Raw genomic sequence first — 20,398 nt, forward strand, 5'->3', positions numbered from 1 at the left:
TTTATAATCCTTTCAATCTTTGTTGTCTATTTCAATTATTAGGTCAAATTTACTTAATCAATTAATTAATATTTATTAGTTATCTAGGGATACAAAGAGAAAAGCAAAATAGTTCCTGTCCTCAAGGGACTCATATTGTAATAGAGAGCTTACATCAATGTAATGGATATTTGATCAATGTGCAAATTATATAGTTTCATATCTATATATATGTATCTATGTCTATATATACACACACACACATATGCATACATCTATACACACAATCATTTTCCTATGACCATTTTTTTAATGTCAAAGACTTGATTTTTTTCACAGGTAAAAAAAATTGGGAACACTAGTACTATTTTTAAAATCTCACACTTAAGAAATTCAGTATTTCCTTCAAATAAGATTCATGACTTTACTATAGTAGTCTGTGTCTGTTTAGTTCTCAGCCATTATCCTGCTGGAAACTTAATCAAATGGTGATTCAGTTGACCTAAATCTATATGCTAATGCAAAAAACAAACAGACAAACAAAAAAAATCCAATTCACTTCAACTCGATCCAGCAAAAATTTTAAGTGTTAGGCTTTGAGAATTAAATTTAAAAGGCATAGGAAAAAAAACCAAGAAACTTACATCTAATTTGCTTCAAAGTCATTTTAATGGAAATTCCAGTAGGCTTCTTTTGTCAATTCTTTGAAGCCTGTGTAGAACTCCAGAGCCCAAGGAGCCCATATCAGATCAACTTATCTTATTTTCACTTAATAAAGTGTTAATGCTTCTTCAAGGACAAATGGACAAGTAGCAATTATTGACTGATCAATTAATTAATCCTAGTTATTAAATGATAAGATATTCTAATAGATATTTATCTGATAGAACAGTGTCAGTTTACTTATAATAGCTATCATACAACATAAATTCAAGCACCATAATATATATTTGACATTCACTCAGCTAGTTATGATAATCAGGACTTGTCTCCCTCATCAGAATAAACAACTGCTTAAGTGGTATGATTTGAAAGTTTGTAAAAATTTACTGTCTTCCCATGCCCCCAAATCCTTCCTCATCACTCTCCTACAGAATCTAAAATTTCTGTCATAAGAAATCCAATCATTTGGGTTTTCTGTTTCTAGAAAGTTCTGGCAAAAATGTAAACAAGCTTGGGAAAGTTAACATTAAGTTATTGTCTACTATCAACACCTTGGTAAAAAATTAGCTTTACAAGACCATTTCCAAGTGATAGTTAATCAGAAGCAAGATAAAGGTTTAGATAGGGAGCATGGTAAGGATGATAAGAGAAAAGAGAAAGAAATCCAGAACACAGGAATTAGCCTCCATAGAGGGACATAAAAGGTCATGACCTTGACTATATGTGGTAGGAGAGAGGCAATATGAGCACACGGGAGCCTGTCTCACAATTTTGCCTAGGGTTGTCTGTAACCGTCAATACAAAATAATTTTATTAAGTTTATGCTGTCATCCAAAAAAAAAAATTCTTTTTCAATTGGTCCTGCCCATATTCATTACTGCATGGAAATCCATCTCATTTCCTTCCACTGTTTTCTATATCCCTAAAATTTCTAAAAAATGGTGGTAACAGGTTATAATTCTCATGCTGTTCATTTCGTGGTATACAGCATTCATGTGTGCTCACACACACAAAAGAAAAAGAAAAGAACTCCGTGTGTTCATTTTATTAGCAAAAAGACACTAGTGCTGGACATTTCCTGGTAATTAATAGCCAACTGAGGTTAATGGCCCTTGGCTGTGCATTGGGCTATCTACTCCTCCTAGCTGGTCATTAATTCCTAAGACATGCCCTGTGCCTCCATCATCGTAAGTTAGGGAGATTGATGTCTTAGTACTCAATGAACAGTAGTCATACTGTTTAGTGTAACCCAGATCATTAATAGTGTTAAATATGTTAAAATGAAAGAATTGCTTACTTTACCAGGATGACAAGTCTGATAAGTGCCCACACGTGCCGAAACATGCTCAAAACTAGCTGGAAACTTTTTTTTTTTTTTTTCCTTAAATCTATGTTGTTTCATAAAACATTCGTTTGACACTTTTGCTCAGAATCCTTCCCTTCCCCCATTCTCCCTCCAAGGGATTAATTCAATCCTTGAAGTCCAGTTGTGGATCTTTTAATTTGAGATAATTTATGTATGAGATGGCTAGCCAGGAACTTCTCCATTAATCTATTGCTATGTTGCCATCTTACAGTATTTGGGTGTGTGCCTCTGGCATCTGGGAGGAATTATACAGGAAAGTAGGTGTGATTTAACTAAAAGTGGGTGGATTTAGTGAATTGCATAGGTTATACTGCATGCTACTGTCTGTAACAAGTAAGACCTGGAGCCAATTAACTAAATGTAATCCATTCCAGATGCTCACTGGAACAAACAGCACTCTAGGGGATCTTCAGATGTAGAGCCAATGGGGAATTTTCTGATTATGAGAGGCTTTTACACACTGTTCCACTAAATCAGAGATCTAAATGCATAATCTAACACTCAAAGAGACCATGTGTCTTTTCCCCATGGAAAATAAATTCAGAAAATATGGAATAAATGGTAATTTATTTGCTAATATTATATTTTCAGCTATAAGGGGTACAAAATACTATTAATAAGCTGCATTGATATGTTTAATTAGGTTGAAAAACCTTATTTGTGAAAAAATATATCTATGGTTAATGAATTTCTTCATTCTAATCAAGGCGGATTGAGACTTTCCAACCTCTCTGGAAGGCCAAACAAGAAAAGAAAAATTCTGGTCTAGAGGATGGGGTGATTAAGCATCTATTTTAAATAAACCTGTATTACTTTGTACTGTAAGTACACAAGTAATAGAACTACAGCCAAGTAATGATCATGCAGCAGTAATATGAGAAACACTAATGCCAAAAAGGCCATAAAAATAATGATTGGCAAACAAATGGAAAAAGAAAAGAAAAATAAAGTGGTTTCATCTTTTCAGAAAATTGGAGAACAACACATATCACCATCAAATATCGTCATTCAGCTGACATAGGGCAAGGCAAAGACAAAAACAGAACACTTGACATTTGAGATTGTAGTATATATTTCATATGATTTAAAAAATAAGAATTTAACAGTCCATAGTAAGAGTTACAAATATAGTGAGTCAGGCAAACAAAAAAACTAGATCTTTTTGTCCTGTTATAGACCTATCTTAGAATTTTATAGAGCTGGAAGCAGCTATAGAAAATCTAGCCTCCTTTTGAGGAAGAACATGCACTCTCAAAAATTAGTGGCAGAGACAGTTCTAGAAAGCAAGGTTACCCAATTCCCAGAACTCCACCATGATATTATTTCTCCCTAGTTTGCCGACTTGCCCCCTTTGAAAATTATTTTCTCTGTATCACTGATTCGCATAGATCATCTAGCCTCACAAGCATCCCATCCCTCCCACTCCAGAATAAAATATACTAGAAAGGACCTCTGGATACCAAGCCTCTCCTTCCCTCCCTGGGGAATTGATCCAATCAATTTTGGGACTCCTGCCCATAGGCTAAATGGTCCTGAATAAAGAACAAGTGAATGTAAATTAACCTGACCCACTTTATTTAGTTCACTCCACCCTATGCTTCTCATCCCAACTAGCCAGACATCTATTCCAAGTGTCTTGTCATCTGTCCTGTCAAAACCACCAGCCATGAGGCCTCCTCCAAAGATCCTAGAATAGTCATCAAATCAACTCTAACAATGTTTCTGAAAAGAGATCTATTCACCATAGAACAAAACTCATTTTTTGTGGTTATCTTTTCTCAATGGGCATTGCTTTCCTTATTGGAATGCAAACAACTTGAAGGCAGGGTTGTTTCATTTCTATAATTGTAGCCCCAGAATTTAAGCAATTACTAACATATTATAAGGAAATGCTTTTTTTCACTCATTCATTCAAATTCAGATCAGTGAGGGATCTTGGGGATTAAATGATCACTAATGCTACCTGAATCAAGAGGTTATGTGTTGACATAATCCCAAAACTATCACCTGGAAAGTGTAAACTAGAATAGCATCTCAGACACTTGCATGATGTGGGACACTAGATTTTTCCAAATCCAAATTTTCTAAAGTAAGGATGAATGTAGCGAACAAGTACCTAAGCCTTTCAAACTGACATAATGCATGTAGGGGAAAACTTTTATTTTTTTCCCTTAACAGTATTTAATTTTTCCGTTACATGTAAAGATAATTTTCAATATTCATTTTGTAAGATTTTTGAGTTCTAATTTTCCTCCCTCTTTTAACTTCCCCCCCAAGAGAGGAAGCAAACTGATATAGATTATACATGTATGATTATTTTAAATATATTTCCATATTATGTTGTGAAAGAAAAATCAGAACAGAAGGGGGAAACTATGAGAACAAAAATAACTAAAAATAATCCAAAAAGTGAATATGTTTTCAATCTCCATAGTTCTTTGTCTGGATTTGGATGGCATTTTCCATCTCAAGTCTATTGGAACTGCTTTGGATCACTGTATTGCTAAGAAGAGCTAAGTCTATCATAGTTGATCATCACACAATCTTACTGTTACTATATATAATGTTCTTCTGGTTCTGCTCATTTCACTCAGCACCAATTCATATTTATATATTTCCAGGCTTTTCTAAAATCAATCTGCTCATTATATTCTTATAGAACAATAGTATGTCATTACATTTATATATCACAACTTATTCAGCCCTTCTCCAATTGCTAGGAATCCACTCAATTTTCAATCCCTTGCAATCACAGAAAGATCTACTACAAACATTTTTGTATTTTGTGGATAAAGGAAATTTTTGAAAAGATATTTATAACCAGTCATTATTATCATTGTTATATTTCCTCGTGAAGATACAATTTTTTGTCATTCAGTCACTTAGTCACATCTAACTCTTTATGACCCACTTTGACAAAGATACTGGAGAGGTTTGCCATTTTCTTCTCCAGCTCATTTTACAGATGAGGAAAGTGAAACAAATAGGATTAAGTGACTTGCCCAACTATTAAATGTCTGAAACCAAATTTCAATTCTGGTTTGACTCCAGACTAGTCCTCTATCCACTATTTCACTTAGGTGCCCTAAGATAAAATGAGCATTATGATATTAATCATTTCTATCTAGTAACAGGCTTAGTTTTAGCCATTCAAATCTGGAAAGTAGTCATTTCACTGCACTTTGTTTTGGTCAGGACAAATCTGGAACGTTATGGCTATCAGTTTTTGGTGCTGCACAACTAAAATCCAGAGGTTGGCAACAAAAAATATGTATATATTTTGAGTGGTCTGAAAACCATCTTATACAAAAAAAAAATTGTCAGAGATACTATGAATATATAGGTCCACATAAGAAAATAGTAATCTAAAAATAGACATGATAGAGGTCTTGGAACATATAAAAGGCTATTATGAAAAAGAGGAAATAATTTCCACTATGTTGATCAAGGGAATAGAACCAAATCCTTTGGCGATAATTACTTTGATAATTTTTCCCTCATGAATGTGGCAAGCCCTCCACTGTTTTGTCTGGTAATTCATTCATTTTATATCTATCCCATCCATGCCCTTCCATAAATCATCAATAGATGATCTTCTGATTACTGCTCCTTTATTTCCCACACCATACAAGAATTAAAATAAACAAAACTAAAAGGACCAGAATTTTCAGAAATATGGAATGTACCACTTAAAGCATTTTTAGGAAGGTAAGAGTTTTCCTTTAAAAATCATTTTCTTTTAGGTCCCAGTTGATGGTTAATAACCACTTAGAATAAACCAACATTTGGTTATGTTAGAATGTTAGCTTCTTCAGAGTAAGGTCTGTTTATTTTGTAATAATAATAATAGCTGCTAGTTATATAGCACTTCAAAATCTGCAAAATGCTTTATATATCCTACCATTTTAGGATCAAAAATTTAGAATTGAAAAGGATTTGATTTCCAGTGCCTGGAATCATGCTTTATAGTTAATAAATAATAAATATTTGGTAATTAGTTTAAGAGGTAATAAAGACATTGAGAAGGCAGGATTTGCAGATAGATAAGTTATCTTTGGATAAAAGAGAAGTGATTAATAAAATAATGTCTTTGTCTATTTCTAACAAGATCATTTAAAGTACAAATTTTGGCTACACGTTTTCATTTTTAAATTATGCTTTAGCAAAATTAACCTTGTCAAATATCTAAAATAAGTATTTGAATATATATATATTTTATTTTTTTCATGGATAGCATTAAAGAAATTAATAAGAGTAACGATGCACACATCAGTTAAGCCTCTGTAACTTTAAAAAAAAGTCATAAGGACAGGAAATTAATTTATATTTGGCCAAATAGGCATTTTTGGATATTACATTCTTACTTAAAGTTGTTAATCGAATATTTGTGCAGTGGAGTCATTGGTTCTCATATTAATATGCTCAGACATAATTTGAAAATCAGTATCTATTAGCAGTCCTAAAATGATGCCCATGTTTTTAGAAATTTAAAAAATATATTTTATTTATAATATAAAGTTTAAAAAATTGCAAGAATGAAATAATTAACAAGAAATATTCATGAAAGAAAGACACAGTCAATATGGCTTGACTTAGAATAAAATGATAGGGACATTTTTCTTATCTCAGGAAACTCACAGTTAAATGAATTTATTCACTGAATACAAATGACACCAACAAAATCATCTGCATGTTTGGATTTAACAGGTAAACTAAAGCTTTAAATGATTATATTATAGTACATACAAAAACTAGCTAAAATGCTAGTTTTACTGGCATATGCTATAAAGTCACCACATGCAAAGCTATATCCACACAATTGTAAATAAACAATAATAATAAAATCTCAGCAAATTTACTTTCACCTGTATTTCCCAATGAACTTCTTAATCCGAGACAAAACATGAAGTAGAAAAGCATATGGCCTTCAACTTTATAGTCAATTAAATTTTCCAGGGTTGCAGATAATTTTCAAATGACAAAATATATAATGTTGAACGAACCCCAATGTGACCTTGAAATTCTTTGAAAAATAGAAAAGATGTTAAATAATTTAATGTTATTGGGCTCCTTTTTAAAATATCTTATGAAACACCTAAAGGGATTCTAAATTTGCTTTATTTCAGAGAAACTTAAGTAAAAGTATGTGTGGTTATAGTTTTAAAAATCTCTGCTTTCACCTCAAAGAGTTAATTGGGAACAAATTAATCAAAACATGAAAATAATAAAGTTTGAAATTCTATAGAAACCTAATTATTATATGAATTCCTTCTTTATCATATTTGGTTGAACTTGGCAACCAATACCCATACAGTAGACAAATACCCAACCTGCAGGATTATTTATTTGCAATAAGTACCTAAAAATAAACAAGTCCATGAACTCAAATAGTGATTACTCTTTCCAAATGTCAGAGAGGCTGCTATGCATTTTTTTGTCAATCCAGCAACTATTCTCTAGGTTGATAGAATTCCACTGAGCTTTGTAGGATTTGTGTGGGCTAACATTTTTAAAAGTTATCTCCTCATTAAGCACATATCTATTAGTAGGGTAAGCAGAAGAAACTTATCTGAGTACTGGTATTTTGCTAAATATTCTACAACATGGACAATCCACCTTTTGGTCCAATATTTATACAATGTAAAAAAGCTTATTAAAAAAAAACAATTATTTTTGAACAAAACTTCATCTGGGATCACTCCTTAAAGTGTGAACTATATTATTTTTAGACCATTTTAGACCATTAAGACCACTTTAAAGACAAAGTAGAGAGCTGAAGGAATCAGAAAGATCTGGATCCAAGACTTTTCTCTGAATCTTTGTGACTTTGGACAAGTGTTTTAATTTTTCAGTGCCTCAGGTAATTTTCTAAAACTAAATCAAATGCAGAAAAACCCATGTTTTTGTTCAAGGAAGTTTCATCACAAGATATTCTCAACTCATTAAATTTCAGGTACAGTAAAAAAAAAAAAAAATCTTACTCATTAAAAGGTCATGGCAGACGAAACCTGCACAATTAATCATATCTCAAGTATACTTTTCAAAAGTTCATTAGAGGAGTAGCTAGGTGGTGCAGTGGGTAGACACCAGTCCTGAAGTCAGAAGGACCTGAGTTCAAATCTTATCTCAGACACTTAACACTTCTGGGCAAGTCACCTAACTTTGCCTCAGGGGGGAAAAGCACATTAGAGATATCTGTACTAAAAGAAAAAAAGTTTTCTCTAAATAAAGTTCTCTGTGGTGAAATCCACTATTAGAAAAAAAAAAAAAAAAAAAAAAAGAAGATCAACAATGGTGTCTTTTCCTCCATATAAAAGGCAAATGTAACATTATTGGATTCTTCTCCTACTACCCCCCAAAAGTAGCTTCAATAAAACAGTTAGGTCATTTGGCAAGTTTGAAAATCACACATTTGTACACTGCACCTCCTGTGTGTTACTATCCAATAAAGACATTAAGCCTTGTCTCTGACATGTGCCCTTGGCCTTGGCTCAAAACTCACTGGTATCAAACCTGGCATGAAAAATTAATAAATAATATTATTAAATGTATGTAGTTATATTTGTCTTAAATTTTCACCTTTCCTTCTTCACAGGAATGTCTTAGGTGGCTTATTACCATCATTAAATTTAGGCTTTGTTTAAAGCATCAGTGGAAATTAGCATGATGAATTTGCAAAAGCATTTATTAGGGAGTCAGTAGTTCTGGGTTCTGATCCTGATGCTGCTATTGATACCATTTGACCTTGAACAAGATACTTTATCTGCGACTAGAGAGTCTTAAATGAGATGCATTATTATACACATATTATACACATATATGTATAATTCCCAAGTATAAATCCATATGGTGAAATGATTATCCTTTAAATAAAAAAGTCCTGAGGAAGGGTTGGCAGAACTATAAAATATTTAAGAATGTGAAAACATCTTAAGGGGGGAAAATGACTGAAAATTCTCTCCAAAATGAATTGTACAGACTAGAAGAAAATGACCAAAATAAAGACATATAGTTTTTAGGAGCAATATAAAGAAAGACAACCAAAATATTTCTAAAAACTAAAATTAAGAAAGAGGAAGTATGACATATTATACAGAGTCAGTCCCAGCATTAGGATGACAAGATACACTACAGACTCTAGGCTAGTCACACTTAATGTCTCAGTCAACTCCTAATTGCAGTGAAGGTGCACATCTGTTTTGGTAGAGGAAGTTTGTCATGGAGAACTCCTTATATAAATTAAACCACAGGTTTGGTGAAAAAGAAAACAAAAACAAAAACTCTGAAATTATATCACACCATATTAACACATTTGGGAATGAACAACTATAAATCTAACAAAATTAGGACACGTAATGAGTAAAGAAAGGTTTGGAAACAGATGTCTCAAATATTGGATCTTCACCACTGACTGGTATTATGACAAAATTGTCATTTTAAAAAGACAGATAAGATTTTATTGGTATTTAAAATACATACAATACAAAATAAGGAATACAATACATTCTGATTACTTGAACTCCTATATAATTTCTGGATTAAGATTAGTTAACATATTTATAATAAAAATTTTATGGAAAGTCTACAGACTGGTGATTTTAAAACAAAGAACCATATTACAATATGAATATGTGGTTATGTTCAAATTTGAGTCTGTATTATTGTCTATGTATCTTTATGTGTACGAACAGAATTAGTGTACTTTAAATTTATATACTTATAATAATTTATTTTGGGTTAAAAACATATTGAAACTTTCCAGTGTTTCAGTAGAATAATATTGTTGTTATTGTATATGGTCTCATTTTTTCCTTCAGAAGCTTTAAATAATTCACATTACTCTTGGTTGCCTCTTTCATTTTAAGCTGGTTTTCCCCTTTTTTCACAACACTTGGGGCGCAGTCTCTCATATACAACATGTACTTTGTTTTCAGGATTTAGAAAAAAATGAGATCTCTCAAGCCCTAATTATGAACTAAAAGCCTTCTATATTTCTAAGTACTTATTCCTACTTTGACATATTTACTACATGCTGTTCACACACCCAATTAATGAATATGCTTTAAGATGAAAAAGAAAAATAATGTTTTCATGAATAGATATTTTATACTAGCAAAACTTTTGAAAAGTGATTTCTGCACACTTCAGAGAATCATCTTTCATTAATGAAGAAGCTGCAAATCAATTTGAGAATTGGATTGTCATCAAGTAACATACATAAGACATAACTGTATTAACACCCAATTCTTGAATAACAAAGCAAACCAATTACTCAATGTGATGTATATATTGTATGAGCTCATTAGATATTTGACAACTGATGTAATATGTGGATTTGAAAAGTGAAGCAATATCTATACACCTACTAAATAAACAGTCCAGTGAGATTAGATAGAGATGTAATTTAGTTTATGGAGGGAAAAAGAAGTGCATTTTTTCTCTACTTTAAATCACACTTTCAACTATTCCAGAACCTGTAAACATGCCAAGTATTATTTATAATAGTTTTCAAAATTGGTTTTATTTATGGCATACCAAAGGTTTTAGGTTGCTGCTCCCACAAATTCACAGATATTGCATTTCCTCAAAAATCTACTACCTTCATTATATGTATTCATATACATATATATATATGCACACTGAAATGCATGTGAATATTTTACATAAATATCTATTAGTAAAATATTATAATGGACATTTCATTTATTCTTAAAATGCAACTTTAAAATATATTAATGTGAAAAGAATTCAGGAACTACACATAATTTATTAGATCTATTTTTATTTAAGAAATTGTCAGGCATATTTAAAATAAATCTTAATATCCTTAGAAACTGTAAGAATGTCTGCAGAGGTATTTGTGAAGCACTTGTGTATTAAGTAGCATGAAGTATGAAACCATATTTCCAAATATCCTTTCTTATTAACCAAAAACTCCAGGATCTTAAGATTTAGCTGGAAGATACCCCAACTAGAGGTAGTCTACTCCAGATTCCTCATTTTATAGATGAGGAAACTGAGGTCCAACATGGTTAAGTGACTTTCCCAATATTATATAGGCAGTGAACAGCAGAGTAATATATGAATACATAACAATGCTAAATCTCAATGTGCAACACTATAAAGGTGCTATAAGTAAATATAAGACTTTACAGACTAAAAAGAATTTGATCCTTTTAACAGTTGAATAAATTCCCAGAATTATGTAACACATTTTAAGTTTTTCAATAAGGCCTTAGATCTAATTAATATTTGAGGACTATAAGTTTATACAGATGAAGTGGTGTGCTGATTAATGATAATTGGACAGTTAAAGGGACAATATTCTATCAAACAATTCCATATTTCTTAAAAAGCCTTCCCATCTCCTTCACTACAATATATTTTACCTATTACTTATATGATTGCATCTTTTCAAATAATGCCCTTATTTGGCTTATCTGATTTCTTTTTTGAAATATTTGCTAGTGCTGTTCTTATTGCTGCTTTTTAGTCACATCTGACTTTTTATGACCTTATGGATCATGTATTGTACATGGGATTTCCTTTTCTAGTAGATTACAGGAAATAGGGGTTAAATGACTTGCTTAATCACATGGCTAGTACCTGAAGACACATTTGAATTCAAATCCTGACTTCAAGTTCAGCACTCTAGTAATTTTTTCTCTTAGTTTTTAGACTAATAACCTCAACTATATCTTGAACAACTCTTGCCAATGCATTTGATTCTTAACTTTCTTAATGAAGAAAAAAGTCATAAACCCAGAGAATTTATCTAAGTTGATTTTATAGTTACTCAAGAAATATGAAGACCTAAAGATGGTCAGAAGAGTCATAAAGTCAACAGACTGTAAAATATGGGATGGATTTGTGTTTGGTGTTAACATTAACAGCTGGATAGTTTCTTTACTTTCCTCCCTTGCCCTATCTCAATTTATGTCTCCTGCCCAATTATAAAAACTATTATACAGGAACCATCTCTACCATAAGGCTGATTCATATGAAACTGATTCAAAAAGGAGTCTAATTTTCTAGTATAGAATATGCAATCTATTTCTTCAATAAGATATTTTTGTTTTCCTGTTACATGCTATATTTTCCATCATTATGAGTCATTATGAAATTATCAAGTACTTTTATTTTTTTATTATTATAGCTTTTTATTTACAAGATATAGGCATAGGTAATTTTTCAGCATTGACAATTGCAAAACTTTTTGTTCCAACTTTCCCCCTTCTTCCCCCTCACCCCTTCCCCCCGATGGCAGGTTGATCAATACATGTTAAATATGTTAAAGTAAAGATAAAACACTGTTTGGACATGTATACATATATTGTAAGTTAAATACAATACATGTATACATGTGCAAACAGTTATTTTGCTGTATAAAAAGAGTCGGACTTTGAAATAGTGTACAATTAGCCTGTAAAGGAAATCAAAAATGCAGGCGGACAAAAATAGAGGGATTGGGAATTCTATGTAATGGTTCATAGTCATCTCCCAGAGTTCTTTCCCTGGGTGTAGCTCATTCAATTCATTACTGCTCTATTGTAACTGATTTGGTTCATCTCATTGCTGGAGATGGCCACGTCCATCAGAATTAATCATCATATAGTATTGTTGTTGAAATATATAATGATCTCCTGGTCCTGCTCATTTCACTCAGCATCAGTTCATGTAAGTCTCTCCAGTCCTTTCTGAAATCATCCTGTTGGTCATTTCTTACCGAGCAATAATATTCCATAATATTCATATACCACAATTTCTTCAGCCATTCTCCAATTGATGGGTATCCACTCAGTTTCCAGCTTCTGGTCACTACAAAGAGGGCTGCCACAAACATTCTTGTATATGTGGGTCCCTTTCCCTTCTTTAAAATCTCTTTGGGATATAAGCCCATTAGTAACACTGCTGGGTCAAAGGGTATGCACAGTTTGATAGCTTTTTGAGCATAGTTCCAAATTGCTCTCCAGAATGGCTGGATATATTCACAATTCCACCAACAATGTATCAGTGTCCCAGTTTTCCCACATCCCCTCCAGCATTCTGCATTATCTTTCCCTGTCATTCTAGCCAATATGACAGATGACTTATCAAGTACTTTTAAAATCATACAGTAAAGAAGTGGATTTCATCTCAAATAGTGGAATGACAAATCTGTCCACACCTTCCTTGCCAAAAGCTAATTATCAAACATTATCACACAAACAGAACTGCTAATCTCCTGATAGAATATTAAAGATAGAATATTCAGAATTAAATTAAAAAAACATTGAAAACTCCTTTAGCATCTTCAAATAACAGGAAAAACAATACATACTAACATGCTTTTAGTAGGAAAGTTGTTATTGTTGTTTTTATTTTTTTAATTTTGGCTCAGTCTGTGCTAATAACATTCCCTAAATTTAATATTCCCTAATTTAATTTCTGTAGAAATTAAAGGAATTAGATAAGCTAAAAGGAAACAATGGAAGCTTACACAGCCTGGTATGCAATGTTGTTTATACGTATAGCATTAGAGCCCCCAATATAATTACTATGCCACATATTTCTTCTTCATTTAATAACTGGACAAAAGTTATTTTAGCATAAAGCTATGGACTTTTAGAGCAAAATATCTGATTTTATTACCTCTAATATTACTGGGGGTTAGAGACTACAGATATTGGATACAGGAATATATGGATTCACATCTTCCCCATGGTCACATATTGATATTAGCTCATATATTTGTTTAATTTCTTTTCTTGCTACCACCATTTATTCTGTAATAGACCTTTTGAGCTAAATTTCCTCTTTGATTTTTGACTTTGCTACCAGATTCAATCAGGTGTTCTACAAAAAATATTTCTTTGACACCACTTTTATTCTTTAGTTTGAACCTTCAGGAACATTCACTTGAATTATTACAATAGTCTTCATGCTTCTACTTTTTGCCCTCCAATAAAGTGCCATATTATACACAGATCTGAACATGTCATTTTGCTGCAAAATATTCTAACAATATTTAAAATTAAGTATAAACTCCTTAGCATTTCATTCAAGGCTTTGCACAATCTGGCATCAATCATCATTTCAGATTTACTTCATATGTCCCCTTCCATGTGGGTGAAAATTCTCACAAAATTGCCTCAACATGTCTCATACTGTCTTAACTTTGGTTTCATCAGTTTCCAACACTTACAAGGACGTCTGTTATTCTCACCTATGGAAGTTTGAGTCAGTATAATCCTTGAGACTTATAAATTTTCAAAGCCTATCACCTCTGACTCTGCAAAGAATTTCATTTATATTTGATAGAAATTATCTTTAGTTTTCCAATCATGAAGACAATCATGAAGTTGTCAAGGAGACAACTATCCCTATTTGACAAAAATTGTTGGGAAAACTGGAAAATAATGTTAGAAACTCGACATAGATATACATCTCACACCCCATAACAAAATAAGATCAAAATGAGTACATGATTTAGGTATAGAGGGTAATACCATACACAAATTAGGAAAGCAAGGGATAATTTACCTATCAGATCTTTGGAAAAGGGAGGAATTTATGACCAAAGAAGAACTAGAGGAAACTATGAAAGCATAATGGACAACCTTGACAACATTAAATTAAAAAGGTTTTGCACAAACAAAACGGACATAAATAACATTAAATGGGAAGTACAAAGCTAGGATAAAAATTATACAGTCAGTGTTTCTGATAAGGGTTTCATTTCTAAAATATATAAAGAACTGTGTCAAATTTATAAAAATATGAATCATTCCCCAATTTCAGACAACAAAATTGAAGCCATTTATAATCCTGTGAAAAAAACTGCTCTAAATTACTATTGATTAGAGAAATGCAAATTAAAGCAACTCTGAGGTATTACCTTACAACTCTGATTGGCTAAAATGATAGGAAAAGATAACTGTTGGAAGGGACGTGGGAAGACTAGGATATTCATGCATTATAAATGGAACTGTGAAATGACTCAACCATTCTGGAGAACACTCTGGAACTATGCCCAAAGGGCTATAAAACTATGCATGCCCTTTGACATAGCAGCACCACTACTGGGCCACATACTAGGCCAAAGGAAATCATAAAGAAGGGCAATTAGGGAATGGCTGAACAAGTTGTGGTATATGAAGGTAATATAATATTATTCTTCTATAAAAAATAATGAACAAGTTGATTTTAGAAAGTCCTGGAAAGATTTACATGAACTGATGTTGAACCAAACAAGCAGAATCAGGAATATATTGTACATGTTAATAGCGAGAATGTGCAATGATCAACTATGAAAGACTTGTTTTTTCTCAGTGGTTCAGTAATCTAAAGCAATCTCAATAGACTGTGGAAAGAAAATGCCATCTGTATTCAGAAAAAGAATTATGGAGATTGAATATAAATCAAGACATGATATGTTCGTTTCTTTTTTCTTTTTTTTCTCTCCTATTGTTTTTCCCTTTTGTTCTAATTTTTTTCTCTCAACATGATTCATAAAGCAGTGTGTATTTTAAACAAACAAATAAATAAATAAGAAGACAACTGGTCATATAACATCTCCCCAAAAACTATGGTAGGACAGAGTAGCAACATCAAAAAGATAAGTCATGTCTTGGTATGCTGCTATTATAATTGCCGAACTTAGAACCCCAAATAAAGATGGGTCTAGGAAGTTACCAAATAATGATCAGACATAAGGATCATGATTTGTTTTAGGAGTCAAAGTATTTTATATGACCTTTTATTTAGTACCCCCTGACCAAAGAAACAGAAGGGGAAGGTAATAATAATTACTAACATGTATATGATGCTTTAAAAGCTTACAAAAGACTCATTTAGAATTCTTCTCACTATTCTGCCCTGATCAGTACTGGCTCACTCTGGGAGGGATAGTTCCAATAAAATATGCCAGGATTTTTTGATTGAACAGAAACTCTTTTAAGGAAGCAGTCTTTAAATCCCCAGGACCTAACACAATGCTTGACAAATATTATATACTTAAAAGCAGAGTGAACTAAGAGTCAATTCAAATTCTACTCAGAAACTTCCTAATTGTGTGATCTTAGCCAAATCACTTAATCTCTCTGTGTCACAATTTCCACATCTGGAAAATGAGAGGGCTGAACTTGATAAAATCTAAGGTCTATCTCAGCTCTAACAAATGTTAGTTGATTGATTCTTCTCTCCTCCCTTTTCTTCTTAATAAGAAGGTCAAAGGATGCAGATGGAAGAAATGGCCTAACTTTAATTTTTTCAAGGTTTAAGGATAACCAAGGGAATCATCTGATCTACTCCCCTGTGATGGTGTTGAATCTCTTCTAGCATTGAATTCATTAAATTTTTGTTCTACTATACCATAAGTCACTATTCTTCTGGATTCATAAAATTCCTGACTTTGTGGAAAGAAAGTATTCTTAGAAAAGGCTTTCAGAAAATTAAATGCCTTTATTTTATTTCAAATTAATCAACATTTATCAAAGATGCTCTACAGGTAAAGTTCTATGCTGGACACTAAGAATACAAAAAGAAAAAAAAAAACTTTCTACAGGAAGTTAACAATCTACTGCAGTGAAAATAACTTCTATAATCAGGAACTTACTTTTTATACCTAACTTAAACTTCTCTAAAGAAGAATTTGAGTAAAAAAAGCCCAGACATTACTTATATTATAATAGCTTTGTACTCATCATAAAATATTAACGTGAATCAAAGCTGATTAAATGCCTGAGCATTTTTTTTCATTTGATTTTTAAACTTTTCACTTTCTTGTATCATTTTAATGAAACTTTGTCAACAAATTTACTTGACTTTTTTCTCATATCATACTTTTTCCTTCCTTCTCTCACTATACTGTTTAAATCAGAATGCTAGAAATAATGGTGAGCATTAGCAGCTGAATTTAACCATATGGCAAAGAATCAATCCATTAAGCATTCATCCTGTCTTTGCACTTCCCACATTCCAAGTGAGTTCACATTACAGACCTTACTCTAAATAAATATACTGTCATATTAAAAAAAATAAAAGAGAGAACGTAATTCAGTGTCTAAGTGGTCAAATATGCATGCTGCTTTGGGAGAAAAATAAAATATAAAGATTATTGCTGTCTTGGGCAAGAAGGAATGTCTAGTACAATTCTGACAGAAAAAAGTATATTCTATATCCAAGGGTTAGCACAGAGTATTCTACGTATTAAATAAATCAGGAGAAAAATGGATCAAGACGTAGCCTTTGTCCTGATAAACAAGAATAGAGAAGTTTTAAAAATCCACATTTTAAACATCTCTTTCATCAAAACAGTCACTAATCTTCATAATTAAGTTCTATAGGCCATAAAAGCTGAATGGTTAGTCCTTGGTTATGAAAAATATTTCCCCCTATTTGCATGATTACAATAAAATTAGAACTTCCACTTTAAAGGGAAGCACACTATAGTGTTTGCTTCTGTATTTAATCATTTCACAAGTTGAATGGTAGCTAAAAAATTAGTCAATTGGTGCTACCTATTTTCCTATCATGTTCCCTTTTTGTTCTCTCTTCTCTACTTTCATGAACATCTCTTTAGTAGAAGTTCTCAGCATTACTTTTCAGTATTACCATGATACAATGGACTTTTCTTGTTTCCATTTGCTCTTTCTCTTAATCTACCCTCTATATTAATCCTAACTAGACACAGTTATAATTATATTGCAGAATATAATTGACAATCATGCACATTCTAACTTTCCAGCTAAAATGGCTAACTACCTGCACTCTATATGTACTCTCTATGTTCAAACTTTTGTGGCTGTTAAGGTGGCTTATCTTAAGTCTGAAGTGCCCTTTCTCTTTGAATGCATTTAGAATTTTGAATGCATTTTGAATTCAATCAAATTTCAGGTACATGAAAAATCTTCCCTAACCATTTGATCATTAATGTCACCTCTCACAAGGGATCCTTGAGATTGCTTGATTTTTCACCCACCTACTATATATATATCAAGAAAAACTGTTGCCTATATTATTAGACAAATGGCAACAGCTATTACATCTTACTGAAACTATATTTTTCCTAGAAACTAGCACAGAGCTCTAACTAAAATAGGAACGTGATGTTTAATGAATTCAGTTAAATCGATCTGCAAATGTGACACCAACTGTATTTCAAATATTTGAGTACACAGACCGAGAGAGATATTATAGCTTTGGGTAAAGAAGGAAGAGAAAGACAAACAAAAAAAAGGAAGAAAGGGAAGGAAGGAAGGAAGGAAGGAAGGAAGGAAGGAAGGAAGGAAGGAAGGAAGGAAGGAAGGAAGGAAGGAAGGAAGGAAGGAAGGAAGGGAGGGAGGGAGGGAAGGAGATAAGAGGAAGTAAAGGAGAAAAAGAAAGAGGAAGGAAGGGAGGGAAGGAGGAAGAAAAGGAGGGAAGGAAGAAGGAAGGAAAACTATCTTTCACAGGTACAGTGTGGTAACTGATAGGATTCTTTTAAGTGGTCTATAAAAATATAAAAGAAGAGTGTGTGTTAATTTTTTTTATGACTTTCTCATGTAGATGTCACTAAAAGTTTAGAGATTTGAGATTCTATAACTTTCTTGCAAGATTAAACATATTCTTTAACACTTGTCTATAAATCTCAATTTTCAAAAAAAAATACTAGAATTTAGAATTCTTTAAGCAACAAATATTATGGAATTCTTTTAAAGGTTACATTTTACAAATAAATTACATTTTCAGATGGTCATGAATAAAAGAGGCACTATCTTTCAAATGATGGATATAGTTAAACATTATACTACTCAGAATGTATTAGCCATCCGTTTCTAGAAAGTGTTGTGTCAAAAAACATGATTTACTATTTCTAAAATATCAATCCTTGCAAGTTTATTGGCTTCTCTATGCTTTGGGAACCCTTGATGCTTAAAAATTGCTCTTTTCATTTGAACATATACATGTGTGTATGTGTGTGTGTGTGTGTGTGTGTGTGTATTACACACACACACACACACACACACACATATATATATATATACACACATACATATATAGTCAATATATACTTTTTCTTTCTATCTCTCTCTGCACATATACACACAAACACACACATACATATATACATGAATACACATATATACACACGTGTGTATATATGTGTGTGTTTGTGTGTGTGTACATATTTAGAGTCCTCCTTGTGAAAGAGAGTCCATGTCCTCTGGAGCTGATACAGTATCTGATTAGATTTCAAGATCAATAGTGTTCTAGATATTTCCACTTGTTTAAAGTAATCACCAACTTTATAATAGATCCAGAATGTCAGAGATGAAATACTTGATCTGTTTCTGCATTTTCATTTTTCCCAAGGATTTCAATATCTTTTATATTTTTGCCTGGTGATTATATGATATGCAGTTTTGACTTTGCTTCTATGTTGCATTAAATAGATGCATTAAAATAATATTCAAGTCCTCATTGCTTACAACCACAAGAAAGTGGTACATTGGTTTTTCTTTGTGATATATATTGATATCAGTGACATGCCATAACCCTATGCTGTACTGAGTAATTGGCAATGGATAATTTGAGATCCAAAAATTTTTTACACATGGTCTATGTTACCAGTCCCTTCTCTTATTTCAATAATGACAGAGGCTCTGGAGGATTATGTTCTGCATGGGTTCAGTGTGGCTTTTCAAATCTGAAATGCTAAATAAAGAGAAAAAAGATATTCTGGTCTGGGATTTAGAAATAAATGAAACCCAACTAAATTTGTTACCACATCCATTAGTAAGTTGAAAGTCATTTTTAAAATGACCTCACTATGCCACTGGCCCAATTCTTTCTCCTTCTAAATTTGTCATATACTTTCATGGCCAGCAACATAGTCTACAAACAAAATAGGGCTCTTTTTTGGGGAATTATCAACATAGTAATATATTCACTTAGGAATTCTATCAATACAAATACTGTAATTTAAAATGGATCTATAAAATGTTAAATAAAAGTCATAGTCAGAATTTGCAAACAAATGTACAAAGCAATCTCATTCATTTTTATCACTTTTAGAAAAATACTATGTAAAATTGAAATAGAACATATTATGTATAGACAGTATGAATTGAATTATTGCTATCTACTTTAAGTAGAGTACACAACAGTTTAAAATTTCTGTATTCTTTGTTCCTAGCTTTATTCAAGAGATAACCAAGCATTAACTAATTTAGTTTCCTAAATTCAATTACATTTGCTTACATTTTATCTACTTGAACATACAACCAGTGTTTTAAAAAATGAGCAAAAATAGTTAGAACCAAAATAGAGGAAAGAAGGGGAAAAGAGAAAATGGTATTTCAAAGGAAATAATAAAGTATATATTTAACCACTATACAGACCACATAATACCACTTCAAGCAAAATCTA

The 20,398-nt window shown here is 32.1% G+C and overlaps 1 protein-coding gene across 2 annotated transcripts in view; it reads right to left on the minus strand.

The window, feature by feature from the left end:
• SEMA3D (semaphorin 3D) overlaps positions 1-20,398 on the minus strand; it is a 227,111-nt gene that overhangs the window by 144,224 nt on the left and 62,489 nt on the right. The window lies entirely within an intron of this gene.

The sequence above is a fragment of the Antechinus flavipes genome, chromosome 5 (assembly GCF_016432865.1).
Source record: "Antechinus flavipes isolate AdamAnt ecotype Samford, QLD, Australia chromosome 5, AdamAnt_v2, whole genome shotgun sequence".
Taxonomy (NCBI): Eukaryota; Metazoa; Chordata; class Mammalia; order Dasyuromorphia; family Dasyuridae; genus Antechinus; species Antechinus flavipes.